This window comes from Amaranthus tricolor, chromosome 7, assembly GCF_026212465.1.
Source record: "Amaranthus tricolor cultivar Red isolate AtriRed21 chromosome 7, ASM2621246v1, whole genome shotgun sequence".
Taxonomy (NCBI): domain Eukaryota; kingdom Viridiplantae; phylum Streptophyta; class Magnoliopsida; order Caryophyllales; family Amaranthaceae; genus Amaranthus; species Amaranthus tricolor.
The window spans coordinates 9,007,792-9,025,217 of NC_080053.1; the positions used below are offsets into that span (position 1 = coordinate 9,007,792).

The 17,426-nt window shown below is 49.0% G+C and overlaps 26 non-coding genes across 26 annotated transcripts; all 26 read left to right on the forward strand.

The window, feature by feature from the left end:
- The first annotated feature begins 415 nt into the window (after positions 1 to 415).
- Positions 416 to 534, forward strand: LOC130819639 (5S ribosomal RNA). The gene has a single exon (XR_009044677.1). It is a non-coding gene; the product is annotated as a 5S ribosomal RNA (ribosomal RNA).
- A 553-nt stretch (positions 535 to 1,087) lies between these two features.
- On the forward strand, positions 1,088 to 1,206 carry LOC130819640 (5S ribosomal RNA). The gene has a single exon (XR_009044678.1). It is a non-coding gene; the product is annotated as a 5S ribosomal RNA (ribosomal RNA).
- Positions 1,207 to 1,760: 554 nt separating this feature from the next.
- Positions 1,761 to 1,879, forward strand: LOC130819641 (5S ribosomal RNA). The gene has a single exon (XR_009044679.1). It is a non-coding gene; the product is annotated as a 5S ribosomal RNA (ribosomal RNA).
- Positions 1,880 to 2,432: 553 nt separating this feature from the next.
- Positions 2,433 to 2,551, forward strand: LOC130819642 (5S ribosomal RNA). The gene has a single exon (XR_009044680.1). It is a non-coding gene; the product is annotated as a 5S ribosomal RNA (ribosomal RNA).
- A 553-nt stretch (positions 2,552 to 3,104) lies between these two features.
- On the forward strand, positions 3,105 to 3,223 carry LOC130819573 (5S ribosomal RNA). Its single transcript, XR_009044611.1, has one exon. It is a non-coding gene; the product is annotated as a 5S ribosomal RNA (ribosomal RNA).
- Positions 3,224 to 3,777: 554 nt separating this feature from the next.
- Positions 3,778 to 3,896, forward strand: LOC130819574 (5S ribosomal RNA). Its single transcript, XR_009044612.1, has one exon. It is a non-coding gene; the product is annotated as a 5S ribosomal RNA (ribosomal RNA).
- Positions 3,897 to 4,449: 553 nt separating this feature from the next.
- LOC130819643 (5S ribosomal RNA) lies at positions 4,450 to 4,568 on the forward strand. The gene has a single exon (XR_009044681.1). It is a non-coding gene; the product is annotated as a 5S ribosomal RNA (ribosomal RNA).
- Positions 4,569 to 5,121: 553 nt separating this feature from the next.
- Positions 5,122 to 5,240, forward strand: LOC130819645 (5S ribosomal RNA). Its single transcript, XR_009044683.1, has one exon. It is a non-coding gene; the product is annotated as a 5S ribosomal RNA (ribosomal RNA).
- A 553-nt stretch (positions 5,241 to 5,793) lies between these two features.
- Positions 5,794 to 5,912, forward strand: LOC130819646 (5S ribosomal RNA). The gene has a single exon (XR_009044684.1). It is a non-coding gene; the product is annotated as a 5S ribosomal RNA (ribosomal RNA).
- A 558-nt stretch (positions 5,913 to 6,470) lies between these two features.
- On the forward strand, positions 6,471 to 6,589 carry LOC130819647 (5S ribosomal RNA). The gene has a single exon (XR_009044685.1). It is a non-coding gene; the product is annotated as a 5S ribosomal RNA (ribosomal RNA).
- Positions 6,590 to 7,147: 558 nt separating this feature from the next.
- LOC130819648 (5S ribosomal RNA) lies at positions 7,148 to 7,266 on the forward strand. Its single transcript, XR_009044686.1, has one exon. It is a non-coding gene; the product is annotated as a 5S ribosomal RNA (ribosomal RNA).
- Positions 7,267 to 7,824: 558 nt separating this feature from the next.
- LOC130819649 (5S ribosomal RNA) lies at positions 7,825 to 7,943 on the forward strand. Its single transcript, XR_009044687.1, has one exon. It is a non-coding gene; the product is annotated as a 5S ribosomal RNA (ribosomal RNA).
- Positions 7,944 to 8,501: 558 nt separating this feature from the next.
- On the forward strand, positions 8,502 to 8,620 carry LOC130819650 (5S ribosomal RNA). The gene has a single exon (XR_009044688.1). It is a non-coding gene; the product is annotated as a 5S ribosomal RNA (ribosomal RNA).
- Positions 8,621 to 9,178: 558 nt separating this feature from the next.
- Positions 9,179 to 9,297, forward strand: LOC130819651 (5S ribosomal RNA). Its single transcript, XR_009044689.1, has one exon. It is a non-coding gene; the product is annotated as a 5S ribosomal RNA (ribosomal RNA).
- A 558-nt stretch (positions 9,298 to 9,855) lies between these two features.
- Positions 9,856 to 9,974, forward strand: LOC130819652 (5S ribosomal RNA). The gene has a single exon (XR_009044690.1). It is a non-coding gene; the product is annotated as a 5S ribosomal RNA (ribosomal RNA).
- A 558-nt stretch (positions 9,975 to 10,532) lies between these two features.
- On the forward strand, positions 10,533 to 10,651 carry LOC130819653 (5S ribosomal RNA). The gene has a single exon (XR_009044691.1). It is a non-coding gene; the product is annotated as a 5S ribosomal RNA (ribosomal RNA).
- Positions 10,652 to 11,209: 558 nt separating this feature from the next.
- LOC130819654 (5S ribosomal RNA) lies at positions 11,210 to 11,328 on the forward strand. Its single transcript, XR_009044692.1, has one exon. It is a non-coding gene; the product is annotated as a 5S ribosomal RNA (ribosomal RNA).
- Positions 11,329 to 11,881: 553 nt separating this feature from the next.
- Positions 11,882 to 12,000, forward strand: LOC130819656 (5S ribosomal RNA). The gene has a single exon (XR_009044694.1). It is a non-coding gene; the product is annotated as a 5S ribosomal RNA (ribosomal RNA).
- A 553-nt stretch (positions 12,001 to 12,553) lies between these two features.
- On the forward strand, positions 12,554 to 12,672 carry LOC130819657 (5S ribosomal RNA). Its single transcript, XR_009044695.1, has one exon. It is a non-coding gene; the product is annotated as a 5S ribosomal RNA (ribosomal RNA).
- Positions 12,673 to 12,957: 285 nt separating this feature from the next.
- LOC130819658 (5S ribosomal RNA) lies at positions 12,958 to 13,076 on the forward strand. Its single transcript, XR_009044696.1, has one exon. It is a non-coding gene; the product is annotated as a 5S ribosomal RNA (ribosomal RNA).
- A 552-nt stretch (positions 13,077 to 13,628) lies between these two features.
- Positions 13,629 to 13,747, forward strand: LOC130819659 (5S ribosomal RNA). Its single transcript, XR_009044697.1, has one exon. It is a non-coding gene; the product is annotated as a 5S ribosomal RNA (ribosomal RNA).
- Positions 13,748 to 14,300: 553 nt separating this feature from the next.
- LOC130819660 (5S ribosomal RNA) lies at positions 14,301 to 14,419 on the forward strand. The gene has a single exon (XR_009044698.1). It is a non-coding gene; the product is annotated as a 5S ribosomal RNA (ribosomal RNA).
- A 553-nt stretch (positions 14,420 to 14,972) lies between these two features.
- On the forward strand, positions 14,973 to 15,091 carry LOC130819661 (5S ribosomal RNA). The gene has a single exon (XR_009044699.1). It is a non-coding gene; the product is annotated as a 5S ribosomal RNA (ribosomal RNA).
- A 553-nt stretch (positions 15,092 to 15,644) lies between these two features.
- On the forward strand, positions 15,645 to 15,763 carry LOC130819662 (5S ribosomal RNA). The gene has a single exon (XR_009044700.1). It is a non-coding gene; the product is annotated as a 5S ribosomal RNA (ribosomal RNA).
- Positions 15,764 to 16,316: 553 nt separating this feature from the next.
- Positions 16,317 to 16,435, forward strand: LOC130819663 (5S ribosomal RNA). The gene has a single exon (XR_009044701.1). It is a non-coding gene; the product is annotated as a 5S ribosomal RNA (ribosomal RNA).
- A 553-nt stretch (positions 16,436 to 16,988) lies between these two features.
- LOC130819664 (5S ribosomal RNA) lies at positions 16,989 to 17,107 on the forward strand. The gene has a single exon (XR_009044702.1). It is a non-coding gene; the product is annotated as a 5S ribosomal RNA (ribosomal RNA).
- The last annotated feature ends 319 nt before the right edge of the window (positions 17,108 to 17,426 follow it).

A 17,426-nucleotide genomic window follows, 5' to 3' on the forward strand; every position in this document is an offset into this window, starting at 1 on the left:
CTCGAATTTACGGGCACTCGAAAGATAGGACCCGTCGAGGCGGGTCGATGCGCATACGAACGAATTGTCCGAAAGAGGCGTGCGTCGGTGCGTTCGTGTAAGCGGAAATTGCACCGGGTCCCGTCGGAAGTCCCCGCGGAAGCGCGCCCGGCATGGATGGCCTCTTGATTTCCAAGTGTTGCGCGGATTTCTCAAATATTTTGTCGCTTTTTTGTTGCGAGTTCACCTGGCTTTTAAAGCCGGCGGACTCTTTTGTGAATCGGACAATACCGGGAGGGTGAAAAACGGTATTTGGGAAGGAGAAGGCTCGAAATAGGGGTCTCGGCTGCGAATTTACGAGCTTTGGAATGCTCTGGTTTTTTTTTTTTTTTTGGGCGGCATTGCGCATGTAAACAAATTGCTACGGTGAATGAACGGGTGCGATCATACCAGCACTAATGCACCGGATCCCATCAGAACTCCGCAGTTAAGCGTGCTTGGGCGAGAGTAGTACTAGGATGGGTGACCTCCTGGGAAGTCCTCGTGTTGCACCCCTTTTTCCCTCCTTTTTTTTTTTAATTTTTCTTATCTGTTTCCGCTGCACTTGAGCAGAAGGCATTTCAGTGGTTATCGTAGTATACTCCATGGAAGTAATTTTATTTATAAAAATATAACTCGCAACCGGGTCCCGACCTCGAATTTACGGGCACTCGAAAGATAGGACCCGTCGAGGCGGGTCGATGCGCATACGAACGAATTGTCCGAAAGAGGCGTGCGTCGGTGCGTTCGTGTAAGCGGAAATTGCACCGGGTCCCGTCGGAAGTCCCCGCGGAAGCGCGCCCGGCATGGATGGCCTCTTGATTTCCAAGTGTTGCGCGGATTTCTCAAATATTTTGTCGCTTTTTTGTTGCGAGTTCACCTGGCTTTTAAAGCCGGCGGACTCTTTTGTGAATCGGACAATACCGGGAGGGTGAAAAACGGTATTTGGGAAGGAGAAGGCTCGAAATAGGGGTCTCGGCTGCGAATTTACGAGCTTTGGAATGCTCTGGTTTTTTTTTTTTTTTTGGGCGGCATTGCGCATGTAAACAAATTGCTACGGTGAATGAACGGGTGCGATCATACCAGCACTAATGCACCGGATCCCATCAGAACTCCGCAGTTAAGCGTGCTTGGGCGAGAGTAGTACTAGGATGGGTGACCTCCTGGGAAGTCCTCGTGTTGCACCCCTTTTTCCCTCCTTTTTTTTTTTAATTTTTCTTATCTGTTTCCGCTGCACTTGAGCAGAAGGCATTTCAGTGGTTATCGTAGTATACTCCATGGAAGTAATTTTATTTATAAAAATATAACTCGCAACCGGGTCCCGACCTCGAATTTACGGGCACTCGAAAGATAGGACCCGTCGAGGCGGGTCGATGCGCATACGAACGAATTGTCCGAAAGAGGCGTGCGTCGGTGCGTTCGTGTAAGCGGAAATTGCACCGGGTCCCGTCGGAAGTCCCCGCGGAAGCGCGCCCGGCATGGATGGCCTCTTGATTTCCAAGTGTTGCGCGGATTTCTCAAATATTTTGTCGCTTTTTTGTTGCGAGTTCACCTGGCTTTTAAAGCCGGCGGACTCTTTTGTGAATCGGACAATACCGGGAGGGTGAAAAACGGTATTTGGGAAGGAGAAGGCTCGAAATAGGGGTCTCGGCTGCGAATTTACGAGCTTTGGAATGCTCTGGTTTTTTTTTTTTTTTTTGGGCGGCATTGCGCATGTAAACAAATTGCTACGGTGAATGAACGGGTGCGATCATACCAGCACTAATGCACCGGATCCCATCAGAACTCCGCAGTTAAGCGTGCTTGGGCGAGAGTAGTACTAGGATGGGTGACCTCCTGGGAAGTCCTCGTGTTGCACCCCTTTTTCCCTCCTTTTTTTTTTTAATTTTTCTTATCTGTTTCCGCTGCACTTGAGCAGAAGGCATTTCAGTGGTTATCGTAGTATACTCCATGGAAGTAATTTTATTTATAAAAATATAACTCGCAACCGGGTCCCGACCTCGAATTTACGGGCACTCGAAAGATAGGACCCGTCGAGGCGGGTCGATGCGCATACGAACGAATTGTCCGAAAGAGGCGTGCGTCGGTGCGTTCGTGTAAGCGGAAATTGCACCGGGTCCCGTCGGAAGTCCCCGCGGAAGCGCGCCCGGCATGGATGGCCTCTTGATTTCCAAGTGTTGCGCGGATTTCTCAAATATTTTGTCGCTTTTTTGTTGCGAGTTCACCTGGCTTTTAAAGCCGGCGGACTCTTTTGTGAATCGGACAATACCGGGAGGGTGAAAAACGGTATTTGGGAAGGAGAAGGCTCGAAATAGGGGTCTCGGCTGCGAATTTACGAGCTTTGGAATGCTCTGGTTTTTTTTTTTTTTTTGGGCGGCATTGCGCATGTAAACAAATTGCTACGGTGAATGAACGGGTGCGATCATACCAGCACTAATGCACCGGATCCCATCAGAACTCCGCAGTTAAGCGTGCTTGGGCGAGAGTAGTACTAGGATGGGTGACCTCCTGGGAAGTCCTCGTGTTGCACCCCTTTTTCCCTCCTTTTTTTTTTTAATTTTTCTTATCTGTTTCCGCTGCACTTGAGCAGAAGGCATTTCAGTGGTTATCGTAGTATACTCCATGGAAGTAATTTTATTTATAAAAATATAACTCGCAACCGGGTCCCGACCTCGAATTTACGGGCACTCGAAAGATAGGACCCGTCGAGGCGGGTCGATGCGCATACGAACGAATTGTCCGAAAGAGGCGTGCGTCGGTGCGTTCGTGTAAGCGGAAATTGCACCGGGTCCCGTCGGAAGTCCCCGCGGAAGCGCGCCCGGCATGGATGGCCTCTTGATTTCCAAGTGTTGCGCGGATTTCTCAAATATTTTGTCGCTTTTTTGTTGCGAGTTCACCTGGCTTTTAAAGCCGGCGGACTCTTTTGTGAATCGGACAATACCGGGAGGGTGAAAAACGGTATTTGGGAAGGAGAAGGCTCGAAATAGGGGTCTCGGCTGCGAATTTACGAGCTTTGGAATGCTCTGGTTTTTTTTTTTTTTTTGGGCGGCATTGCGCATGTAAACAAATTGCTACGGTGAATGAACGGGTGCGATCATACCAGCACTAATGCACCGGATCCCATCAGAACTCCGCAGTTAAGCGTGCTTGTGCGAGAGTAGTACTAGGATGGGTGACCTCCTGGGAAGTCCTCGTGTTGCACCCCTTTTTCCCTCCTTTTTTTTTTTAATTTTTCTTATCTGTTTCCGCTGCACTTGAGCAGAAGGCATTTCAGTGGTTATCGTAGTATACTCCATGGAAGTAATTTTATTTATAAAAATATAACTCGCAACCGGGTCCCGACCTCGAATTTACGGGCACTCGAAAGATAGGACCCGTCGAGGCGGGTCGATGCGCATACGAACGAATTGTCCGAAAGAGGCGTGCGTCGGTGCGTTCGTGTAAGCGGAAATTGCACCGGGTCCCGTCGGAAGTCCCCGCGGAAGCGCGCCCGGCATGGATGGCCTCTTGATTTCCAAGTGTTGCGCGGATTTCTCAAATATTTTGTCGCTTTTTTGTTGCGAGTTCACCTGGCTTTTAAAGCCGGCGGACTCTTTTGTGAATCGGACAATACCGGGAGGGTGAAAAACGGTATTTGGGAAGGAGAAGGCTCGAAATAGGGGTCTCGGCTGCGAATTTACGAGCTTTGGAATGCTCTGGTTTTTTTTTTTTTTTTTGGGCGGCATTGCGCATGTAAACAAATTGCTACGGTGAATGAACGGGTGCGATCATACCAGCACTAATGCACCGGATCCCATCAGAACTCCGCAGTTAAGCGTGCTTGTGCGAGAGTAGTACTAGGATGGGTGACCTCCTGGGAAGTCCTCGTGTTGCACCCCTTTTTCCCTCCTTTTTTTTTTTAATTTTTCTTATCTGTTTCCGCTGCACTTGAGCAGAAGGCATTTCAGTGGTTATCGTAGTATACTCCATGGAAGTAATTTTATTTATAAAAATATAACTCGCAACCGGGTCCCGACCTCGAATTTACGGGCACTCGAAAGATAGGACCCGTCGAGGCGGGTCGATGCGCATACGAACGAATTGTCCGAAAGAGGCGTGCGTCGGTGCGTTCGTGTAAGCGGAAATTGCACCGGGTCCCGTCGGAAGTCCCCGCGGAAGCGCGCCCGGCATGGATGGCCTCTTGATTTCCAAGTGTTGCGCGGATTTCTCAAATATTTTGTCGCTTTTTTGTTGCGAGTTCACCTGGCTTTTAAAGCCGGCGGACTCTTTTGTGAATCGGACAATACCGGGAGGGTGAAAAACGGTATTTGGGAAGGAGAAGGCTCGAAATAGGGGTCTCGGCTGCGAATTTACGAGCTTTGGAATGCTCTGGTTTTTTTTTTTTTTTTGGGCGGCATTGCGCATGTAAACAAATTGCTACGGTGAATGAACGGGTGCGATCATACCAGCACTAATGCACCGGATCCCATCAGAACTCCGCAGTTAAGCGTGCTTGGGCGAGAGTAGTACTAGGATGGGTGACCTCCTGGGAAGTCCTCGTGTTGCACCCCTTTTTCCCTCCTTTTTTTTTTTAATTTTTCTTATCTGTTTCCGCTGCACTTGAGCAGAAGGCATTTCAGTGGTTATCGTAGTATACTCCATGGAAGTAATTTTATTTATAAAAATATAACTCGCAACCGGGTCCCGACCTCGAATTTACGGGCACTCGAAAGATAGGACCCGTCGAGGCGGGTCGATGCGCATACGAACGAATTGTCCGAAAGAGGCGTGCGTCGGTGCGTTCGTGTAAGCGGAAATTGCACCGGGTCCCGTCGGAAGTCCCCGCGGAAGCGCGCCCGGCATGGATGGCCTCTTGATTTCCAAGTGTTGCGCGGATTTCTCAAATATTTTGTCGCTTTTTTGTTGCGAGTTCACCTGGCTTTTAAAGCCGGCGGACTCTTTTGTGAATCGGACAATACCGGGAGGGTGAAAAACGGTATTTGGGAAGGAGAAGGCTCGAAATAGGGGTCTCGGCTGCGAATTTACGAGCTTTGGAATGCTCTGGTTTTTTTTTTTTTTTTGGGCGGCATTGCGCATGTAAACAAATTGCTACGGTGAATGAACGGGTGCGATCATACCAGCACTAATGCACCGGATCCCATCAGAACTCCGCAGTTAAGCGTGCTTGGGCGAGAGTAGTACTAGGATGGGTGACCTCCTGGGAAGTCCTCGTGTTGCACCCCTTTTTCCCTCCTTTTTTTTTTTAATTTTTCTTATCTGTTTCCGCTGCACTTGAGCAGAAGGCATTTCAGTGGTTATCGTAGTATACTCCATGGAAGTAATTTTATTTATAAAAATATAACTCGCAACCGGGTCCCGACCTCGAATTTACGGGCACTCGAAAGATAGGACCCGTCGAGGCGGGTCGATGCGCATACGAACGAATTGTCCGAAAGAGGCGTGCGTCGGTGCGTTCGTGTAAGCGGAAATTGCACCGGGTCCCGTCGGAAGTCCCCGCGGAAGCGCGCCCGGCATGGATGGCCTCTTGATTTCCAAGTGTTGCGCGGATTTCTCAAATATTTTGTCGCTTTTTTGTTGCGAGTTCACCTGGCTTTTAAAGCCGGCGGACTCTTTTGTGAATCGGACAATACCGGGAGGGTGAAAAACGGTATTTGGGAAGGAGAAGGCTCGAAATAGGGGTCTCGGCTGCGAATTTACGAGCTTTGGAATGCTCTGGTTTTTTTTTTTTTTTTGGGCGGCATTGCGCATGTAAACAAATTGCTACGGTGAATGAACGGGTGCGATCATACCAGCACTAATGCACCGGATCCCATCAGAACTCCGCAGTTAAGCGTGCTTGGGCGAGAGTAGTACTAGGATGGGTGACCTCCTGGGAAGTCCTCGTGTTGCACCCCTTTTTCCCTCCTTTTTTTTTTTAATTTTTCTTATCTGTTTCCGCTGCACTTGAGCAGAAGGCATTTCAGTGGTTATCGTAGTATACTCCATGGAAGTAATTTTATTTATAAAAATATAACTCGCAACCGGGTCCCGACCTCGAATTTACGGGCACTCGAAAGATAGGACCCGTCGAGGCGGGTCGATGCGCATACGAACGAATTGTCCGAAAGAGGCGTGCGTCGGTGCGTTCGTGTAAGCGGAAATTGCACCGGGTCCCGTCGGAAGTCCCCGCGGAAGCGCGCCCGGCATGGATGGCCTCTTGATTTCCAAGTGTTGCGCGGATTTCTCAAATATTTTGTCGCTTTTTTGTTGCGAGTTCACCTGGCTTTTAAAGCCGGCGGACTCTTTTGTGAATCGGACAATACCGGGAGGGTGAAAAACGGTATTTGGGAAGGAGAAGGCTCGAAATAGGGGTCTCGGCTGCGAATTTACGAGCTTTGGAATGCTCTGGTTTTTTTTTTTTTTTTTTTTTGGGCGGCATTGCGCATGTAAACAAATTGCTACGGTGAATGAACGGGTGCGATCATACCAGCACTAATGCACCGGATCCCATCAGAACTCCGCAGTTAAGCGTGCTTGGGCGAGAGTAGTACTAGGATGGGTGACCTCCTGGGAAGTCCTCGTGTTGCACCCCTTTTTCCCTCCTTTTTTTTTTTAATTTTTCTTATCTGTTTCCGCTGCACTTGAGCAGAAGGCATTTCAGTGGTTATCGTAGTATACTCCATGGAAGTAATTTTATTTATAAAAATATAACTCGCAACCGGGTCCCGACCTCGAATTTACGGGCACTCGAAAGATAGGACCCGTCGAGGCGGGTCGATGCGCATACGAACGAATTGTCCGAAAGAGGCGTGCGTCGGTGCGTTCGTGTAAGCGGAAATTGCACCGGGTCCCGTCGGAAGTCCCCGCGGAAGCGCGCCCGGCATGGATGGCCTCTTGATTTCCAAGTGTTGCGCGGATTTCTCAAATATTTTGTCGCTTTTTTGTTGCGAGTTCACCTGGCTTTTAAAGCCGGCGGACTCTTTTGTGAATCGGACAATACCGGGAGGGTGAAAAACGGTATTTGGGAAGGAGAAGGCTCGAAATAGGGGTCTCGGCTGCGAATTTACGAGCTTTGGAATGCTCTGGTTTTTTTTTTTTTTTTTTTTTGGGCGGCATTGCGCATGTAAACAAATTGCTACGGTGAATGAACGGGTGCGATCATACCAGCACTAATGCACCGGATCCCATCAGAACTCCGCAGTTAAGCGTGCTTGGGCGAGAGTAGTACTAGGATGGGTGACCTCCTGGGAAGTCCTCGTGTTGCACCCCTTTTTCCCTCCTTTTTTTTTTTAATTTTTCTTATCTGTTTCCGCTGCACTTGAGCAGAAGGCATTTCAGTGGTTATCGTAGTATACTCCATGGAAGTAATTTTATTTATAAAAATATAACTCGCAACCGGGTCCCGACCTCGAATTTACGGGCACTCGAAAGATAGGACCCGTCGAGGCGGGTCGATGCGCATACGAACGAATTGTCCGAAAGAGGCGTGCGTCGGTGCGTTCGTGTAAGCGGAAATTGCACCGGGTCCCGTCGGAAGTCCCCGCGGAAGCGCGCCCGGCATGGATGGCCTCTTGATTTCCAAGTGTTGCGCGGATTTCTCAAATATTTTGTCGCTTTTTTGTTGCGAGTTCACCTGGCTTTTAAAGCCGGCGGACTCTTTTGTGAATCGGACAATACCGGGAGGGTGAAAAACGGTATTTGGGAAGGAGAAGGCTCGAAATAGGGGTCTCGGCTGCGAATTTACGAGCTTTGGAATGCTCTGGTTTTTTTTTTTTTTTTTTTTTGGGCGGCATTGCGCATGTAAACAAATTGCTACGGTGAATGAACGGGTGCGATCATACCAGCACTAATGCACCGGATCCCATCAGAACTCCGCAGTTAAGCGTGCTTGGGCGAGAGTAGTACTAGGATGGGTGACCTCCTGGGAAGTCCTCGTGTTGCACCCCTTTTTCCCTCCTTTTTTTTTTTAATTTTTCTTATCTGTTTCCGCTGCACTTGAGCAGAAGGCATTTCAGTGGTTATCGTAGTATACTCCATGGAAGTAATTTTATTTATAAAAATATAACTCGCAACCGGGTCCCGACCTCGAATTTACGGGCACTCGAAAGATAGGACCCGTCGAGGCGGGTCGATGCGCATACGAACGAATTGTCCGAAAGAGGCGTGCGTCGGTGCGTTCGTGTAAGCGGAAATTGCACCGGGTCCCGTCGGAAGTCCCCGCGGAAGCGCGCCCGGCATGGATGGCCTCTTGATTTCCAAGTGTTGCGCGGATTTCTCAAATATTTTGTCGCTTTTTTGTTGCGAGTTCACCTGGCTTTTAAAGCCGGCGGACTCTTTTGTGAATCGGACAATACCGGGAGGGTGAAAAACGGTATTTGGGAAGGAGAAGGCTCGAAATAGGGGTCTCGGCTGCGAATTTACGAGCTTTGGAATGCTCTGGTTTTTTTTTTTTTTTTTTTTTGGGCGGCATTGCGCATGTAAACAAATTGCTACGGTGAATGAACGGGTGCGATCATACCAGCACTAATGCACCGGATCCCATCAGAACTCCGCAGTTAAGCGTGCTTGGGCGAGAGTAGTACTAGGATGGGTGACCTCCTGGGAAGTCCTCGTGTTGCACCCCTTTTTCCCTCCTTTTTTTTTTTAATTTTTCTTATCTGTTTCCGCTGCACTTGAGCAGAAGGCATTTCAGTGGTTATCGTAGTATACTCCATGGAAGTAATTTTATTTATAAAAATATAACTCGCAACCGGGTCCCGACCTCGAATTTACGGGCACTCGAAAGATAGGACCCGTCGAGGCGGGTCGATGCGCATACGAACGAATTGTCCGAAAGAGGCGTGCGTCGGTGCGTTCGTGTAAGCGGAAATTGCACCGGGTCCCGTCGGAAGTCCCCGCGGAAGCGCGCCCGGCATGGATGGCCTCTTGATTTCCAAGTGTTGCGCGGATTTCTCAAATATTTTGTCGCTTTTTTGTTGCGAGTTCACCTGGCTTTTAAAGCCGGCGGACTCTTTTGTGAATCGGACAATACCGGGAGGGTGAAAAACGGTATTTGGGAAGGAGAAGGCTCGAAATAGGGGTCTCGGCTGCGAATTTACGAGCTTTGGAATGCTCTGGTTTTTTTTTTTTTTTTTTTTTGGGCGGCATTGCGCATGTAAACAAATTGCTACGGTGAATGAACGGGTGCGATCATACCAGCACTAATGCACCGGATCCCATCAGAACTCCGCAGTTAAGCGTGCTTGGGCGAGAGTAGTACTAGGATGGGTGACCTCCTGGGAAGTCCTCGTGTTGCACCCCTTTTTCCCTCCTTTTTTTTTTTAATTTTTCTTATCTGTTTCCGCTGCACTTGAGCAGAAGGCATTTCAGTGGTTATCGTAGTATACTCCATGGAAGTAATTTTATTTATAAAAATATAACTCGCAACCGGGTCCCGACCTCGAATTTACGGGCACTCGAAAGATAGGACCCGTCGAGGCGGGTCGATGCGCATACGAACGAATTGTCCGAAAGAGGCGTGCGTCGGTGCGTTCGTGTAAGCGGAAATTGCACCGGGTCCCGTCGGAAGTCCCCGCGGAAGCGCGCCCGGCATGGATGGCCTCTTGATTTCCAAGTGTTGCGCGGATTTCTCAAATATTTTGTCGCTTTTTTGTTGCGAGTTCACCTGGCTTTTAAAGCCGGCGGACTCTTTTGTGAATCGGACAATACCGGGAGGGTGAAAAACGGTATTTGGGAAGGAGAAGGCTCGAAATAGGGGTCTCGGCTGCGAATTTACGAGCTTTGGAATGCTCTGGTTTTTTTTTTTTTTTTTTTTTGGGCGGCATTGCGCATGTAAACAAATTGCTACGGTGAATGAACGGGTGCGATCATACCAGCACTAATGCACCGGATCCCATCAGAACTCCGCAGTTAAGCGTGCTTGGGCGAGAGTAGTACTAGGATGGGTGACCTCCTGGGAAGTCCTCGTGTTGCACCCCTTTTTCCCTCCTTTTTTTTTTTAATTTTTCTTATCTGTTTCCGCTGCACTTGAGCAGAAGGCATTTCAGTGGTTATCGTAGTATACTCCATGGAAGTAATTTTATTTATAAAAATATAACTCGCAACCGGGTCCCGACCTCGAATTTACGGGCACTCGAAAGATAGGACCCGTCGAGGCGGGTCGATGCGCATACGAACGAATTGTCCGAAAGAGGCGTGCGTCGGTGCGTTCGTGTAAGCGGAAATTGCACCGGGTCCCGTCGGAAGTCCCCGCGGAAGCGCGCCCGGCATGGATGGCCTCTTGATTTCCAAGTGTTGCGCGGATTTCTCAAATATTTTGTCGCTTTTTTGTTGCGAGTTCACCTGGCTTTTAAAGCCGGCGGACTCTTTTGTGAATCGGACAATACCGGGAGGGTGAAAAACGGTATTTGGGAAGGAGAAGGCTCGAAATAGGGGTCTCGGCTGCGAATTTACGAGCTTTGGAATGCTCTGGTTTTTTTTTTTTTTTTTTTTTGGGCGGCATTGCGCATGTAAACAAATTGCTACGGTGAATGAACGGGTGCGATCATACCAGCACTAATGCACCGGATCCCATCAGAACTCCGCAGTTAAGCGTGCTTGGGCGAGAGTAGTACTAGGATGGGTGACCTCCTGGGAAGTCCTCGTGTTGCACCCCTTTTTCCCTCCTTTTTTTTTTTAATTTTTCTTATCTGTTTCCGCTGCACTTGAGCAGAAGGCATTTCAGTGGTTATCGTAGTATACTCCATGGAAGTAATTTTATTTATAAAAATATAACTCGCAACCGGGTCCCGACCTCGAATTTACGGGCACTCGAAAGATAGGACCCGTCGAGGCGGGTCGATGCGCATACGAACGAATTGTCCGAAAGAGGCGTGCGTCGGTGCGTTCGTGTAAGCGGAAATTGCACCGGGTCCCGTCGGAAGTCCCCGCGGAAGCGCGCCCGGCATGGATGGCCTCTTGATTTCCAAGTGTTGCGCGGATTTCTCAAATATTTTGTCGCTTTTTTGTTGCGAGTTCACCTGGCTTTTAAAGCCGGCGGACTCTTTTGTGAATCGGACAATACCGGGAGGGTGAAAAACGGTATTTGGGAAGGAGAAGGCTCGAAATAGGGGTCTCGGCTGCGAATTTACGAGCTTTGGAATGCTCTGGTTTTTTTTTTTTTTTTTTTTTGGGCGGCATTGCGCATGTAAACAAATTGCTACGGTGAATGAACGGGTGCGATCATACCAGCACTAATGCACCGGATCCCATCAGAACTCCGCAGTTAAGCGTGCTTGGGCGAGAGTAGTACTAGGATGGGTGACCTCCTGGGAAGTCCTCGTGTTGCACCCCTTTTTCCCTCCTTTTTTTTTTTAATTTTTCTTATCTGTTTCCGCTGCACTTGAGCAGAAGGCATTTCAGTGGTTATCGTAGTATACTCCATGGAAGTAATTTTATTTATAAAAATATAACTCGCAACCGGGTCCCGACCTCGAATTTACGGGCACTCGAAAGATAGGACCCGTCGAGGCGGGTCGATGCGCATACGAACGAATTGTCCGAAAGAGGCGTGCGTCGGTGCGTTCGTGTAAGCGGAAATTGCACCGGGTCCCGTCGGAAGTCCCCGCGGAAGCGCGCCCGGCATGGATGGCCTCTTGATTTCCAAGTGTTGCGCGGATTTCTCAAATATTTTGTCGCTTTTTTGTTGCGAGTTCACCTGGCTTTTAAAGCCGGCGGACTCTTTTGTGAATCGGACAATACCGGGAGGGTGAAAAACGGTATTTGGGAAGGAGAAGGCTCGAAATAGGGGTCTCGGCTGCGAATTTACGAGCTTTGGAATGCTCTGGTTTTTTTTTTTTTTTTGGGCGGCATTGCGCATGTAAACAAATTGCTACGGTGAATGAACGGGTGCGATCATACCAGCACTAATGCACCGGATCCCATCAGAACTCCGCAGTTAAGCGTGCTTGGGCGAGAGTAGTACTAGGATGGGTGACCTCCTGGGAAGTCCTCGTGTTGCACCCCTTTTTCCCTCCTTTTTTTTTTTAATTTTTCTTATCTGTTTCCGCTGCACTTGAGCAGAAGGCATTTCAGTGGTTATCGTAGTATACTCCATGGAAGTAATTTTATTTATAAAAATATAACTCGCAACCGGGTCCCGACCTCGAATTTACGGGCACTCGAAAGATAGGACCCGTCGAGGCGGGTCGATGCGCATACGAACGAATTGTCCGAAAGAGGCGTGCGTCGGTGCGTTCGTGTAAGCGGAAATTGCACCGGGTCCCGTCGGAAGTCCCCGCGGAAGCGCGCCCGGCATGGATGGCCTCTTGATTTCCAAGTGTTGCGCGGATTTCTCATATATTTTGTCGCTTTTTTGTTGCGAGTTCACCTGGCTTTTAAAGCCGGCGGACTCTTTTGTGAATCGGACAATACCGGGAGGGTGAAAAACGGTATTCGGGAAGGAGAAGGCTCGAAATAGGGGTCTCGGCTGCGAATTTACGAGCTTTGGAATGCTCTGGTTTTTTTTTTTTTTTTGGGCGGCATTGCGCATGTAAACAAATTGCTACGGTGAATGAACGGGTGCGATCATACCAGCACTAATGCACCGGATCCCATCAGAACTCCGCAGTTAAGCGTGCTTGGGCGAGAGTAGTACTAGGATGGGTGACCTCCTGGGAAGTCCTCGTGTTGCACCCCTTTTTCCCTCCTTTTTTTTTTTAATTTTTCTTATCTGTTTCCGCTGCACTTGAGCAGAAGGCATTTCAGTGGTTATCGTAGTATACTCCATGGAAGTAATTTTATTTATAAAAATATAACTCGCAACCGGGTCCCGACCTCGAATTTACGGGCACTCGAAAGATAGGACCCGTCGAGGCGGGTCGATGCGCATACGAACGAATTTACGAGCTTTGGAATGCTCTGGTTTTTTTTTTTTTTTTGGGCGGCATTGCGCATGTAAACAAATTGCTACGGTGAATGAACGGGTGCGATCATACCAGCACTAATGCACCGGATCCCATCAGAACTCCGCAGTTAAGCGTGCTTGGGCGAGAGTAGTACTAGGATGGGTGACCTCCTGGGAAGTCCTCGTGTTGCACCCCTTTTTCCCTCCTTTTTTTTTTTAATTTTTCTTATCTGTTTCCGCTGCACTTGAGCAGAAGGCATTTCAGTGGTTATCGTAGTATACTCCATGGAAGTAATTTTATTTATAAAAATATAACTCGCAACCGGGTCCCGACCTCGAATTTACGGGCACTCGAAAGATAGGACCCGTCGAGGCGGGTCGATGCGCATACGAACGAATTGTCCGAAAGAGGCAGCGTCGGTGCGTTCGTGTAAGCGGAAATTGCACCGGGTCCCGTCGGAAGTCCCCGCGGAAGCGCGCCCGGCATGGATGGCCTCTTGATTTCCAAGTGTTGCGCGGATTTCTCAAATATTTTGTCGCTTTTTTGTTGCGAGTTCACCTGGCTTTTAAAGCCGGCGGACTCTTTTGTGAATCGGACAATACCGGGAGGGTGAAAAACGGTATTCGGGAAGGAGAAGGCTCGAAATAGGGGTCTCGGCTGCGAATTTACGAGCTTTGGAATGCTCTGGTTTTTTTTTTTTTTTTGGGCGGCATTGCGCATGTAAACAAATTGCTACGGTGAATGAACGGGTGCGATCATACCAGCACTAATGCACCGGATCCCATCAGAACTCCGCAGTTAAGCGTGCTTGGGCGAGAGTAGTACTAGGATGGGTGACCTCCTGGGAAGTCCTCGTGTTGCACCCCTTTTTCCCTCCTTTTTTTTTTTAATTTTTCTTATCTGTTTCCGCTGCACTTGAGCAGAAGGCATTTCAGTGGTTATCGTAGTATACTCCATGGAAGTAATTTTATTTATAAAAATATAACTCGCAACCGGGTCCCGACCTCGAATTTACGGGCACTCGAAAGATAGGACCCGTCGAGGCGGGTCGATGCGCATACGAACGAATTGTCCGAAAGAGGCGTGCGTCGGTGCGTTCGTGTAAGCGGAAATTGCACCGGGTCCCGTCGGAAGTCCCCGCGGAAGCGCGCCCGGCATGGATGGCCTCTTGATTTCCAAGTGTTGCGCGGATTTCTCAAATATTTTGTCGCTTTTTTGTTGCGAGTTCACCTGGCTTTTAAAGCCGGCGGACTCTTTTGTGAATCGGACAATACCGGGAGGGTGAAAAACGGTATTCGGGAAGGAGAAGGCTCGAAATAGGGGTCTCGGCTGCGAATTTACGAGCTTTGGAATGCTCTGGTTTTTTTTTTTTTTTTGGGCGGCATTGCGCATGTAAACAAATTGCTACGGTGAATGAACGGGTGCGATCATACCAGCACTAATGCACCGGATCCCATCAGAACTCCGCAGTTAAGCGTGCTTGGGCGAGAGTAGTACTAGGATGGGTGACCTCCTGGGAAGTCCTCGTGTTGCACCCCTTTTTCCCTCCTTTTTTTTTTTAATTTTTCTTATCTGTTTCCGCTGCACTTGAGCAGAAGGCATTTCAGTGGTTATCGTAGTATACTCCATGGAAGTAATTTTATTTATAAAAATATAACTCGCAACCGGGTCCCGACCTCGAATTTACGGGCACTCGAAAGATAGGACCCGTCGAGGCGGGTCGATGCGCATACGAACGAATTGTCCGAAAGAGGCGTGCGTCGGTGCGTTCGTGTAAGCGGAAATTGCACCGGGTCCCGTCGGAAGTCCCCGCGGAAGCGCGCCCGGCATGGATGGCCTCTTGATTTCCAAGTGTTGCGCGGATTTCTCAAATATTTTGTCGCTTTTTTGTTGCGAGTTCACCTGGCTTTTAAAGCCGGCGGACTCTTTTGTGAATCGGACAATACCGGGAGGGTGAAAAACGGTATTCGGGAAGGAGAAGGCTCGAAATAGGGGTCTCGGCTGCGAATTTACGAGCTTTGGAATGCTCTGGTTTTTTTTTTTTTTTTGGGCGGCATTGCGCATGTAAACAAATTGCTACGGTGAATGAACGGGTGCGATCATACCAGCACTAATGCACCGGATCCCATCAGAACTCCGCAGTTAAGCGTGCTTGGGCGAGAGTAGTACTAGGATGGGTGACCTCCTGGGAAGTCCTCGTGTTGCACCCCTTTTTCCCTCCTTTTTTTTTTTAATTTTTCTTATCTGTTTCCGCTGCACTTGAGCAGAAGGCATTTCAGTGGTTATCGTAGTATACTCCATGGAAGTAATTTTATTTATAAAAATATAACTCGCAACCGGGTCCCGACCTCGAATTTACGGGCACTCGAAAGATAGGACCCGTCGAGGCGGGTCGATGCGCATACGAACGAATTGTCCGAAAGAGGCGTGCGTCGGTGCGTTCGTGTAAGCGGAAATTGCACCGGGTCCCGTCGGAAGTCCCCGCGGAAGCGCGCCCGGCATGGATGGCCTCTTGATTTCCAAGTGTTGCGCGGATTTCTCAAATATTTTGTCGCTTTTTTGTTGCGAGTTCACCTGGCTTTTAAAGCCGGCGGACTCTTTTGTGAATCGGACAATACCGGGAGGGTGAAAAACGGTATTCGGGAAGGAGAAGGCTCGAAATAGGGGTCTCGGCTGCGAATTTACGAGCTTTGGAATGCTCTGGTTTTTTTTTTTTTTTTGGGCGGCATTGCGCATGTAAACAAATTGCTACGGTGAATGAACGGGTGCGATCATACCAGCACTAATGCACCGGATCCCATCAGAACTCCGCAGTTAAGCGTGCTTGGGCGAGAGTAGTACTAGGATGGGTGACCTCCTGGGAAGTCCTCGTGTTGCACCCCTTTTTCCCTCCTTTTTTTTTTTAATTTTTCTTATCTGTTTCCGCTGCACTTGAGCAGAAGGCATTTCAGTGGTTATCGTAGTATACTCCATGGAAGTAATTTTATTTATAAAAATATAACTCGCAACCGGGTCCCGACCTCGAATTTACGGGCACTCGAAAGATAGGACCCGTCGAGGCGGGTCGATGCGCATACGAACGAATTGTCCGAAAGAGGCGTGCGTCGGTGCGTTCGTGTAAGCGGAAATTGCACCGGGTCCCGTCGGAAGTCCCCGCGGAAGCGCGCCCGGCATGGATGGCCTCTTGATTTCCAAGTGTTGCGCGGATTTCTCAAATATTTTGTCGCTTTTTTGTTGCGAGTTCACCTGGCTTTTAAAGCCGGCGGACTCTTTTGTGAATCGGACAATACCGGGAGGGTGAAAAACGGTATTTGGGAAGGAGAAGGCTCGAAATAGGGGTCTCGGCTGCGAATTTACGAGCTTTGGAATGCTCTGGTTTTTTTTTTTTTTTTGGGCGGCATTGCGCATGTAAACAAATTGCTACGGTGAATGAACGGGTGCGATCATACCAGCACTAATGCACCGGATCCCATCAGAACTCCGCAGTTAAGCGTGCTTGGGCGAGAGTAGTACTAGGATGGGTGACCTCCTGGGAAGTCCTCGTGTTGCACCCCTTTTTCCCTCCTTTTTTTTTTTAATTTTTCTTATCTGTTTCCGCTGCACTTGAGCAGAAGGCATTTCAGTGGTTATCGTAGTATACTCCATGGAAGTAATTTTATTTATAAAAATATAACTCGCAACCGGGTCCCGACCTCGAATTTACGGGCACTCGAAAGATAGGACCCGTCGAGGCGGGTCGATGCGCATACGAACGAATTGTCCGAAAGAGGCGTGCGTCGGTGCGTTCGTGTAAGCGGAAATTGCACCGGGTCCCGTCGGAAGTCCCCGCGGAAGCGCGCCCGGCATGGATGGCCTCTTGATTTCCAAGTGTTGCGCGGATTTCTCAAATATTTTGTCGCTTTTTTGTTGCGAGTTCACCTGGCTTTTAAAGCCGGCGGACTCTTTTGTGAATCGGACAATACCGGGAGGGTGAAAAACGGTATTCGGGAAGGAGAAGGCTCGAAATAGGGGTCTCGGCTGCGAATTTACGAGCTTTGGAATGCTCTGGTTTTTTTTTTTTTTTTGGGCGGCATTGCGCATGTAAACAAATTGCTACGGTGAATGAACGGGTGCGATCATACCAGCACTAATGCACCGGATCCCATCAGAACTCCGCAGTTAAGCGTGCTTGGGCGAGAGTAGTACTAGGATGGGTGACCTCCTGGGAAGTCCTCGTGTTGCACCCCTTTTTCCCTCCTTTTTTTTTTTAATTTTTCTTATCTGTTTCCGCTGCACTTGAGCAGAAGGCATTTCAGTGGTTATCGTAGTATACTCCATGGAAGTAATTTTATTTATAAAAATATAACTCGCAACCGGGTCCCGACCTCGAATTTACGGGCACTCGAAAGATAGGACCCGTCGAGGCGGGTCGATGCGCATACGAACGAATTGTCCGAAAGAGGCGTGCGTCGGTGCGTTCGTGTAAGCGGAAATTGCACCGGGTCCCGTCGGAAGTCCCCGCGGAAGCGCGCCCGGCATGGATGGCCTCTTGATTTCCAAGTGTTG